At 34.7% G+C, this 12,738-nt stretch overlaps 1 protein-coding gene across 2 annotated transcripts in view; it reads left to right on the forward strand.

The window, feature by feature from the left end:
* The first annotated feature begins 6,119 nt into the window (after window positions 1–6,119).
* Window positions 6,120–12,738, forward strand: part of phf21ab (PHD finger protein 21Ab) — a 34,284-nt gene continuing 27,665 nt past the window's right edge. The window contains exon 1 of one of the 2 annotated variants that reach the window (XM_014968856.2): window positions 6,120–7,510. The gene's annotated coding sequence lies outside the window, so the exon portion shown is untranslated. The remainder of the gene's footprint in view (window positions 7,511–12,738) is intronic. The other variant, XM_014968860.2, reaches the window with a different exon arrangement.

Consider the following 12,738-nt stretch of genomic DNA (forward strand, 5'->3'; position numbering starts at 1 on the left):
ACAACTACTAAAATCTGATACCATTTTTCTTTACATGCAACAAACGATGTTTCGCTCAGTGTCTTCTTCATGTTGTTTCCTTCAGTGGTTCTTGGTGCGAAGTGAACTCTGGTCCGTTTAGGTCACAGTTTGGCTGAAGTGAACTCTGGTGGTTTAAATACATATGTGGATACAACCGGACCAGTGGAATACGGCGCAGGGCATTCTGGGTAAATACAACCAAAACAAGCGAGTCTCTAGCGCTACCAGTTCTTTTACCGAAGACAAGTAAAAGAACCTACTACCACTTAAATCTGACGCTACTCCAGTTTTGTTTACATTTTGTGAAGAAGGAAGTTGCAATGTCTTCTTCTGGGGTTTTTGTGTAATTTCCTTCAGTGGTTCTAGATGTAGCGCCCCCACAGACAGAAAAAGGTACAGGTGTTCCAAAGGGTTTGGTTTGTTTGACACAGTAAAGTGAGAAAATGTAATATTGCAATTTTGGTCCCCAACCAAATTGTTTACTGAATTATCAGCTGTGAAAACACCCTTAGTCCACTTCCTGGTTTGAAGAGGTCTCCGGTCCGCTTGGTGTTCACATGAATTCAAACCTCACCAGACAAACGGACCGGAGTGTGATTAGAACGGACTGAACAGGACTGGTGTGAATGCAGCCTTAGTCAGTTTGCTGCAGAGTGAACCTTGTTCCTCAACCTTGGATCTCCTTTGACCTTCGGTTTTCTGGACCCGGTTCCTGTAGCCTGAACCGGCCTGCAGCCTCGGCCTGCAGCGGTTTCTGAGTCTGTGTGGGATGTGGAGGATCAGTGGGAGGCTCAGCAGCGTGAACGTTGGAACATCCGAAGGAGAACATTTGTGGATGAAATCCGCAGATGTGGAGAGGAGCCGCAGTGGAGGTGGAGGCAGGTGGAGAGGCGCCACATCCAGCCCCCTCCTCTCCGTCTTTTACATAAAGAGCGTTATGAAATCCCGTCGACAATCTGCTCGGATTCACTCAAGCCGCTCTCATGAGTCACTTCCAGCTGCTAAAAGTAGCAGAGCTGCCGTTATGTCATCAGAGGGCAGTGTTTCCCTGCGTCGAGGAGCTCTGTGGGCTCAGATTCTGTGGAGTGTGAGCTTGTTTCCTCTTCACACCGACTCTGCTGCTTCCTACATGACTCTGAGTCTGCTCACAAAAACCCTCAGAAGGTCTTTTATAATCAGGGGTTTAGTCACTTATCTCTTCTGATTCACAAAACATTTAGAGCAATTAGAGAGTCTAAATCCTCTAAAAGAGCTGACTGACCTTAAATAAAGTATGCAAATTGGAATTTGGAAAATAAATTTGCTTAATAGAAAAAAAAACAGAAAAAATTAAATCATGATTAACAAATGTAGACTTCTTCTTTTACACAAAAAACATACAGAAAAATTTTTTATGTTCAAGAGAAAACTGATTTCTGCAAAAATAATGACAAAGAAATAAAAATATGCAACATAATAGGTATAAATATTCACTCCCTTTAAAGGGACTGACCCAATTCAACAGAGGTCCAGTCAAATGGTGCTGCTTGTCTCACAATAGTTCCATTGACCAGATAACCAGAATGTCTAGTTTCTAGTGTAGATGTCTTAGTGCAGCTTAAATAAGACAAAACTAACTTACAAGTAACTTTTCAGAACAATATAGCAGCTTGTTTTAAATGAATAATTCCTTAATATTGGTTGGTTTACTGGCAGATTATTTTACTTATAATATGGGAAAAATGTCGTAAGTGAAATAATCTACCAATGGAGTTAATACTTTTTAAAAGTAAGTTTAAGGTATTATTAATTGAAAACAAGCTGCTATATCTTGATCAAAGGTTACTTATAAGTTAGTTTTGCCTTATTTTATCTAATATTTGCACTAGAAACTAGACAAGAAATACTCAGACAAGAATAGATTGTAAGATTAAAAAAAAGTAAAATTAGGTGGATTTTTTGCAGCTTCATGAAGACTTACAGGAAATAAAAATGGGAACAAATGTATTTGAGGTTTCAAAAGGGGTTTTATTATGTGTTTTTGACATTTTATACCATAATCAAGTAACTGTGTTTCCTTCAGTTACTATAAAAATGCTATATAAATCAAATATAGCTTAAAAGAAATTTTACTTCCTGATTTAACACCTTGAAATTGGGCCTCTGTCTCTTTAAGAAACTCCTGCTCTTTCTGAAACTCCGCCTTCAGGAAGTCATCACAACATGGCTCCTCTATTAACCCTTTAACAACGTGTTTAGCAGGGTTGCTCTGAGAAGTAGCTCCTATAACGACCTCAGCTGATGTGCTGGCTAGTCTGAAGGAGCTGAGTGAGGAAGTCTTGGGAGAGGATGCGCTCGGAAACTGCAGCTCCAAGGAATAGCATCGTCTCGAAGGAGGAGCTAAGTCCACCCAGGCGTTTCCCACAGCTGAATGGTTGCCATGGAGATTGAAGGATTTCTCAAACATGCATGAAAGAATCAAAGCAACACTAAGAAATAAAACTATAACTAAAACTCGAAAAAGCTGATTTTACACGACACTGCCTTTTTAAAAATGATTCTGCCCAAAGTTTAGATGCAATAAAGCAAAAAGAGAGAAACAGAGAATAAAAACGAAATGTGTGTTTCAGTGTGTTGGCCCACAAAGAGCATCTCCTCCAGCTCTGGTGTCCTACTTGGATTCATAGTTGTTGTTGTTTTTTTTCTTTGCTACTCTGAGTTTTTTCTCTCTGATCAGTTTAACGGGTTTAAATCCAGATCTGAGCTGCAGAACAAAGAAGCAGAGCTGCTCTTCAAAGAAGAACAGACACCTCTGGAAACGCATTAACCACGTTATCAAGATTGAACATGGACCGGAAGTTGTCACTGCATATCAATATCCATCTGCTGCGCTCTGATTGGACTACGCGGAACCACGGAGCCGCCTGATTGGACCTTTCTCCGGTTTCATCCTGTTTGGTTTTAACATGAATCAGAAACATGATGCTGCTGTTTTCAGCTGTATCCGGCATGTTGATGATATCAGCTGCTTTAAAAACCATTAATGTTCAAGACTGATAGATGTTTACTCCTTCCTAAGAGAATTAGCTGATGAATATCAAATCTTAATAACCAAGAAACTAAGTAGGAAGTTTGTTCTGTCTCTTTTTTAACGTCTTCTAGGACTGAGTGGTAAATCGATTTTGTAGTTAATCAAATTTTTGGTTTTTGAAGATTAAATTTTTGGAACATTGGATTATTATTTTTTTTTTCCACCAATTTCCTCCGTGAGTGGCATCAGTACGGCCAGAGCCGCCATCTTGTTTTACAATTTGCAGCCTCTTTTTATTTGGACTTTGAATTTAGATCAACTGTACAACAAAATATAGAGGTCAAGCTAACATTTCATTTTCATTATGAGAATAAATTAATAATATTGCCATAATAAATTCGCAATTTTAGGAGATTAAAGTAGTAACTTTATGACAACTCTTACACAAGACATAACAAAACATTAAAATGAGGAATATTGAGCAACTTGTGAAGTTTGGTATAAGTTTTACAGACAAGGAAATAATCTTTTAACATGTCAGCATAAAATTATAATCAGATGAAGGAATGTGAAAGTAATGAGCAAACAAATGTATAACTCCAGAAGCGTTTTTCTTATTAAAACATTTTTTTCTCGTAACTTTAAAAAGTTCTTTGGTAAAACTTGGTCTTTATTCTGATAATATATATTCTCATAATTAAGGAATAATTATTTTTCTTTTTGACATTAAATTGTTTTTTTCTTTGGAATTTTTTCGTCAGAAAGCCACATTTTGTTATTTAATAAAAACGTTTAATAAATACGTTTAATAAAATATATTTAAAACGGGACACTTTTTTAACATCTGATGTGTTTTACTGAGTGATGGAGTTGCTGAAAATAAATTAAATTTTCAGCAGTATTGAAAGTATGGGTGTGAGTTTCTTTTTATTTATTTGTAAAGCACCTTGGGACACTTTGTTTTGAATAAACTTGCTTGAACTGATTAGAAGTATTTTCACCAAGAAAGGATATTATTATTTCTTAGTAATTATTTATTGAGGGATTTTTTTGTAATTTTAAATAAATAAATAGATACAATACAAGAAAATTGTAAAGGGAATTTTGTTTGCATTTCCTTTATCCTAAAAATAAAATAAACAAAACCTTTGAAGTTAATTTGTAAAACATCCAGGGTGAAGGTGACTATTGTTTCCATCTGTTGCCTCTTTACTCACAGCCGGTTTGCTGATTGGGCCAACAGAAAGTGTCAGGACGCTGCAGAAACTTTCCTCCGTGTCTGCAGGCCTGGATTGACCTGATTGACCCGCAGAGGAAGGTCAGGGTGAACCTGAAGGTGACGCTGGGATCTGTTCACCGGAGTCGTTGCTCCCTCTAGTGGCGGCTGTGCGTCATTACAGAACAGTAAATAACTGCATGAGCAAACACCGAGCAGCAGCTGTTCTGGGAGCAGCAGGTTAAAGTCAATCTGTGCTGAATGAGCCTGAATGCATCTGAATCATGAATCCTCAATGAAAACTCAGACGGTTTAGAGGATCAATCATCTCTATGTTTGTTTTCTTTTGAGTCAGAATTAAAGTAAACTGAACAGACTTATAATTCCTGGGTCCATAAACCTCCCATCATTATTATTTAATCTCAAACAAAAGAAAGATTTTTAAAAGTTTTGCCTGATAGATTATTTTTATTTTTAAATATCAATCTATTTATCATTAAAGACTATTATTTGTATACACTTTTTGGTCATTCATAAACATTTAATGTGTTTATTTGTGTTATATATACTTATGTAAAAAATAGTTAAATTAATATTAACTGTTCATATAAAGTTATTTACAAATTATTTATTTATTTTTCACATATTTTGTTGAATTTTATAATTACTGTCATTATTAAAGTTGTACTTATTAGAAGTTAAATATACAATACCAATTATTTTGTATAATGTATTGCTACTTTGAGATAATTAAATATTTTCTGTGTTCATTTGTATTATATATTGACTTATTTCTGAAATTGTTGTTAAATTAATATTTATTAATTATTCATAAAGTTATTTAGAAATGTCTGTATTTACTTTATTACATATTTTATTGCATTAGTCAAAGAAAAAAAACTATTTTGCAATTGCTGTGGTTGCTATTGCTATCGTGTATTTAAGTGTGCTGTATTGGTTCAGAGTTATCAAATAAATTTGTAATTCAATACATTTATGTCTGTGTTTTTTAAAGAAACGTGTTAATTCATTGCTGTTTTCCTGTATCGGATCGGTATCAGCCGATACTAAACCCTGTTGGTATCGGATGTGAAAAAAGAGGATCAGTGCATCTCCACTATTTTTTTTCTATTATATTTTTCTGAGTGTTTTGACTGGACTTTCAGGATGAAAATCATTCCATTCTGGTTGCCTGCAGAAAAATTGCTGCTAACTTTCACAAAATAAGCCAAAAGATACAAAAACAAACTGAGCAAAAATTTCAGGAAAGTGAACTGAAATATGCACAAAGAAACAGACCCAAAAGGATCATAGAAAACACTGTAAACAGACAAAAAAGAGTAAAAAAATTACAGAAAAACAAACTGTAGATGACAAAATGCTCCAGATATGAAGTAGTAAGCAGCATCTCTAGCTCCGATTCTATTACGCTTATGTGGAAAACTTTGTCAATATTCACCCTCTGTTGAAAAAACTGACAATTTTACAATTGCAGGGTTTCTGTTAAATAAGAAACACAATTAAAATCACACATTGATAAGTTTGTTTATAATAAGTGGTTAAAATACATGCCACACTATCATTCTCCCACCAGTTCCAGTCATCTTCTTGTTTTCACTTGGACATTAAAGGATTTAATGGATTATTTTATTGCAATGTTTTTGCAAAAAAAAAAAAAAAGCTTAAATTTGTTAACACTATCAATTTTTAAAAGCAACAAAACTGTAAATACTTTCCAAAATAACTATATTCACCAATAAAACAAGAAGCTCAAACTGTTGTTAAACTGTTTTCAGTTCCCCTTCTTGTAGCTCCAGTTGGTTGGATCTCTGTTGAATTAGGTCAGTGGTTTTAAAGGCTTGATATTTATATTTATATTTGTATTTAACTTAGACATTAAAGGTCTTTTTATTTTGTAATTTTTGTAAAATAAATTAGTCTAATTTTGCTGACCATGATTGTTTTTAAAAGCAACTATACTGTAAATACTTTGTAAAAGAATTGTATTCAACATGTCTCACTTGGTGCTACAATTGGTAACAATATAATTGAGATTTTTTATAATATTATAATCTATTAAATATGAATGTATGGGTTTAAATTAGATTTTTTTTGTAAAGGACCTTGAGATATTTTTGTGAATTACAAATGTTTGGGTTAAAATGCTGAACTAATGTATTAAAAACTGCAGGCAAAGTGTTTGCAGAATGCCACAATGTTAAGGGTGATAAAAAAAATAAATAAAAAATGCAAAAGTAAAATTTGTGTTTTACTACTTTCAGCAGAAAATGTACTAAAAAAATCTAAATTTAGTGTTTTCAGTTTTTCTTTTAACAGTGTGGCATTCTGCAAGCACATTGCTTGCAGTTTTTAATACATTATTCAAAGGTAGCTCAGCATTTTAACCTCAAAGTACATTAAATAAAAAACAAACAAACAAACAAAAACAAACAAAAAACAAAACTAAAACTGATGTTAAACTGTTTTCTGTTCTATTTTTGCTTTCTCATCCCTCCAGGTATGTGGTTCTTTGTGCAGCAGTTCTTCAGTTGAAAACACTGGAGCAGAGGGAAAAGGCCGAGCCACCTGTCTTCTTCTTCTTCTTCTGTTTTTCTAAAGTGCATCAACAGTCGCGAACAGCCGAACATGGAGGCTGGGAACGGACGGCCCGCCTGTGAGGAGGAGAACACAACAAGAACACAACTCCATCCTCGGCGTGTGTGTGTGTGTGTGTGTGCGCGAGAAAGACTTTCTCTCCGTAGAGTTTCACTGAGTTTACATCCGGGTTTTTTCCCTAGGCAATGGGAGTCGCAGCACCGCCGTTCCTTAGGCAAAGTGAAATAAATTCGCCGCACCGACACAAAAAGTAGTCCGCTCACCGAATAGCCTTTCTGTCCGGCTCGGTTTTATGATCGGTCCGTTTTAACGAACTTTGGTGCCGAACTAAGCCGGTATCAAACGCTTCGCGGCGGATTGGGGAGGTTTTTGTGGGCCGCGGTTTAGTTTTTGTGCCCCCTTCCTCCAGCTTGGCGGCGCAGGGATCTGTGTTGTGCTGAGGCTGAGCTGAATGAGATTGAAGAAGAGTTCTTCTTGTTTTGTAGCTTCAGTTTCTCTGTTTTTACTCGTTTTTTTTACTCCAACAGCAGAACAAAGTGTAGTTCTGCGGGCAGGAGGCGGCCTGACTCCCGCTCAGCTGTGGCTCCACCGTGGATCGGCTGCGGGGAGGAAAATATTTAATTAATCTGGAGGAGGACTGCTGCTGAGTAAGTGGGCTTTTTTAAATTTCATAACTTTAATTCAGTCCTGTGTGGAAGTTCAGAAGGCTGAAGGATGAGTCTGATGCTCTGAGCAGGTGTGCGGGCAGGTGTGTGAGCGGCCGCAGGGTGTGTGTTCCGGCTGGCTGTGTGTGTTTAGCTGCGGACCGAGGTTCTGGAGTTCTGGAGGACAAGGGGCCGACAGAACTTAGAGCCACCGACAGACGGCGGCTCTCTGTCAGGGTTTGTTCCGAAAAGATGGCGTCCTTCAGGGTTGCTGCTCAGCTTCTCCCTCGGTTTTTTCTCCAGGTCTCCAACGGAGGCTCCTCACGGCTCTTTGCGTGAAGTTATCCGCCTGCTGGCGCCGTTAGCCCGGGCAGCTAGCAGGATAGTTAGCGTTAGCGGCTAACGTTAAAGGTGCTGAAGTTAGCCTCTGATTGATAGCTGTTTAGTAAAGGAATATTCCGTTGTTTTGGGGGAAATCTGGACTAAAGTTTATCAGCTCTTGCTTAAAATTTGCAATACCAAAATTAGTGAAACATGAGCTGAATAATTTTAGATTATGTGTAACACGTGATATGGTTTATGTAACTTACTCTGATTGTTTTGACACAAGTTAGAAGAACAATCTAATTCTCTTCTTGGTATCTATACTGTCTAAAATAGGGCGTGCCTGCAAACTTTGGACAAGTCAGACTTGTTCTATAGTGTTAGTGTTATTTCCTTAAACATTTCAATATGCAAAAGTTTGATTCTATTTATAAAAACACGAGCTGTCCATTTTTAGTCTACCTAAGTTGGGGTTCTACCTGAAAACTGCTCTACTTAAACAATTTAAAAGTGATTGAAGTGATCCAGACTGGGTAAATATTCTTTAAGAAATCAGTTTGTGATTTGTAAAAAAAAGTTTACTCTGTTTGCGAAAACAAAAATATTAAATACAAAGATTTTTATACTAAAATATATGTTCCTGCTTTAAAAAAAATGGATTATTAAAACAAACTAATAAAAGTTTACATTTAGTCAATTTACTGATGGTCTTTATTTATTTTGGCTTATTTATTTTTATCAAAGCATAAATGATTCTTCATGGAACTTTGACAAATAAAACAAGTTTATTTGATCTCAAACTGTGTTTCTAAAGCTATATAAGCATTTAGAATAATAATTTTGCCTTTTTTGGTCAGCTTGAATTTGAGTGTTAGAACTGATCTTGATATAACAAAGTCCAGATGACAACAGTGATATTTCTAATTTTCTTTAACTTTAAAAAACATATATAAAAGTTTCTTCCCATGTGTTAAAGTATTAATTAACGATGCAGAATAATTAATTCCAGGTTTGAACTGAGTAACTGTTTTAGATTTTTACTTCACACTAATCTTAATGTAGTTCAGTATTTCAAAAACAGCGGAATGCTCCTTTACTGGCATCTGTGAATCAGACACCAACTTCAGGCCGCATCCACTTGTTCTCGGTGAACGGTCGGAGCTTTCACACCGACAAAAAAAAAAAAAAAAAAAAAAAAAGCGACAAAACAACGAAGATCCTGCTGAAATGTCTCCCGGTATCCCTCTGCTGGGAATCTGCCAGGCAGCTCGGAGGGTTTGTTGGTTAGGCCGCGGTCGGTTAGCAGCAGTTTAATGGCTGGTTTCCCCCTGAATCGAAAGAAAAGCGGAGTTTGTAGAGCTGCTCGCAGGATCAACCCTCCATCTTAGCCTCACTTCTTGGTGTTTTCGGGCCTCTGCTGCTGCTGCTGCTGCGGCATGCGGCTTCATGGAAGTTTATATCCCAACAACTTTCCGACCCAATCAGCTTAATTACACCACATCCCGTCCGGGACGCCGAACCTGGTGCTTTCACTTTTATTCCCTCGTCACTGGGAATACTGGAGTGTAATCTGGAGCTGCTGGCGTTTCCAGCAGCTGTTGGGATTTAATTTCAGAGCTCATGAAGCATCATTGCGGGTTTACAATAACAATAAAGACCAATCATTTCCTGCTTCTATGAAGAAAAGTGATTACTTTTTTATTCTACTCTACTTTTATTATTGTTTCCCAATATATTCCAGTGGGAATACTGGACTTTTTTCCCATTTTCTCTGTGAGGATTCCCTGGTAGTTTGTTGTATTTTAGTAGTTAAATGTAGTACTGATAATAGGACTTTTGTTTTCCACCAAACGTAAGACAGAAACAATCCTTTTAATATAAATGCATCATTAAATCTATACATTTTAGCTCTCAATTGACATCAATATTTTTATTTATTTAGATTTAACTAGGGAATATAATCTGTTTTTAGAGTACTAATGTGTACAAACTATTTAGACGTACTCTGACAGCAGAAATTTATTCAGTTTTTTCTGCATGTTTAAAGCATATTTATGTTTGAAAATATTACAAACCTCAGTAGTTTGTTATATTTTATTAGTTTTTAAGCCTTATATAAGTTATTTTAACTTTTCCATCAAGCTCTAGATGTAAAAAAATTAAAAATACTTTAATAAAGTCAAATAAATATTTGGTAAAATCCTCCTGGTTTGAGTTTCAGTTGCGTTAAATCTAAATACTCGACTGTTTTCCAAGGTACTTTGTTCCTTTAAAGTACTACTTGCATGGATTTCATTAAATTGTACTTGGAAAAACAGAAGTACTAAAGTATTTTTCTATTTTAAAAAGCTGTACTTGTACTTTCCTGCACTTCAAAGTAAATATATTGATTCAGACCTTGAAACTGTGATTTTTACTATAGATTTTATGAAAGTACCTCATTAAATCACTTGGAAAGTATTTTTATCCTGAGTTAATTTGTAATTTTTTCCTCCAGAATATTTTAGTGAGAAAATTGTAAAGTGTTTTTAAGAAACAAAGTACATTTTATTCTCTTCAAAGTACTACAGTGTATGTAGAGATTAGTTGTTATAGAGCAAAACTTAAGTATTTTTTCCATTTTAAATACAATAAACAATACTTTTACTTACTTTCAGGGTAAAAAACATGCAATTTTTCACATTTAGATTCAGATTGCACCGCATCTGAACTGAAATGAAGTATTTTTATCTGGCAGTACTTTATTATTGCTTCCCAGTACTTTTTACTGGGAGCTCTGGATTTTTTCTGGTTTCTCTTTGAGCACAAAACAGATTCAGATAAAAAAATAATACAACTTTATTAGTTTGCTTTATTTTAATAGTTTTCAGTACTAATAAAAGTATCCTTCAGTTGTGTTAATTCTGATTTATTTATATTTACAGTTTAATATTGGAGTAACTTTTATTGATAGTAAGTTTTATCAGAGTGTAAGTTAAAGTCCAGTGATGTAAACAAATATTTGGCAGTTTAAAGTGTCAAAACAAAGTACTTTAAAGTACTGCTGTGTTTTTGGAAAGTAGTTAATAGGAAGCAGAACTTATTCAACATTTTCATTAAAAAAAACAAACAATACTTTTACTTTACTTCTTGTTAGAAGAAATAATGTACTTGTGAAACTGAGGTATTTTCATCCTGGATTACTTTATTATTGCTTCCCAGTTTGTTTTACTGGGAATTCTGGTTTTTACGCTGGTTGTTTCTGTGGACGGAAGAAAATTCAGGATTAAAAAATGAAATATTTAGTGATTTATTTTTGCAGAGTACTAATAAAGTACACAGCGATATACAGTTATCTGTGTACTTTTGTTTCTTTTAGCACAGTTACTGTTCCAGTTTGTGAAACTAAAGACAGCAGGTTGCATAAAACTGACAGTATTACATTTAAAAGTAAATGTACTACTTTGTACTTCATATATTGAGCAGTTTGATCATCTTGGTTCCATTTTGTTTTTATTTTTCTGTAGTTCATTTTACAGGAAATGTTGAAAGTACTTCAATCTGGCTGATCTGAGTCGGGTTTAAAGTTCTGATAAAAGTATTACTGGATGATTTTCTGCTGCTTTACAATAAAACCACATCCTGCCTACTTTATTTAAATACTTCAGAGCTCAACAGTATACAGTGCACAACTTTAAAATGCTTTTTAATGTTCATTAACAGGTTTTAGAAAGTACCTTGTAGTACTATAGTATAGTAGTTTCTAACTGGAAAAAGAAGCTTAAATCATTTTGTTAAGTATTTTCAACAGATTCTCTCGAAGCTTCAGGTATTTTTATCTAATTAAAATAGTTCAGATTGAGAAAGAAATGCCTCTGTGTTGTTATAAAGTATTTTTAAAGTACTGCTGTCAGGTGATGTACTTTCTTTTAACAGCAGTTGATATTCAAATACTGAAGTGACAAAGTTTCTGCGTATTTTTACTTCCCTCCTGCTTGGTTTTACGTTTCACATGCAAATGTTCTAACAGAGTTCTGACGCTGATTGTTGGGGATGTTTTGGGTTTCAGGACGGGAAAGTTCAGTGGAAAAAATGAAGTACAATACTTTGGAAGTGAAAGTATGACAGTTTTCCACATCTGGAGCAACTTGTTGGACTTTCGCCCCGTTTTAATACTTGTACTAGACCTCAGCAAGAATAAAGTATTGCAGAAAGTTTTCTGGTAAAAACTTCCTGGTTCTGGAAGAACTTTAAGGTTTTAGTGTCAGAGCCACTAAAGTTCAGTTCTGTCTGAAAGTTTCACTCTTATTTTTGACTCAACTAAACAAAACTTTATCACTTCAAAATGTTTTAAGTTTAGCAATGAAAAAAAAGTATTAAAAATCCAGACAGAATTTCAAAGTATTAAAGTACTTTTATGTCAAGTAATATTCAGTTTAGTATTTTTATTTGCTTTTGATTTACAGTGATTATTATTTTTTCATTCTTGTGAGGAACTAACAGATGTTTATCTCTAAGTAAAATGTAAATATTTTACTGTTTTCACCAGGAATAAGAAGTGTTTTATTTCTTTACAACAGTGTTTAAAAACCTAGTTAATTTTATTCATAAAGCACAGTAAAAAAACAAAAAACAAAACCGAGACAATAATAATAATAATAATAATAATAATAATAATAATAAAATAAAAACATTAAAAGAATAATATGATGCCTTTAAAAAAACGACATGGCTGTAAAAGCAGCTAGAAAGTACTTTTCACTTTCAAACTTACTGCTGTCTCTGTATTAGTTGTATTTTTGGTATTTAAAACAATAATCTGATTTGACTTGACCGTTTCAGAGCCAGAACCGACTTTATTCGCACATTTCTGCACAGAAACAAAGAATGTTTTCTGTCAGTTAAGACATCTTTAATATAAAGACAAC

Source organism: Poecilia mexicana, unplaced genomic scaffold, assembly GCF_051168715.1.
Source record: "Poecilia mexicana isolate PSO_F unplaced genomic scaffold, ASM5116871v1 scaffold_6, whole genome shotgun sequence".
NCBI classification, from domain to species: domain Eukaryota; kingdom Metazoa; phylum Chordata; class Actinopteri; order Cyprinodontiformes; family Poeciliidae; genus Poecilia; species Poecilia mexicana.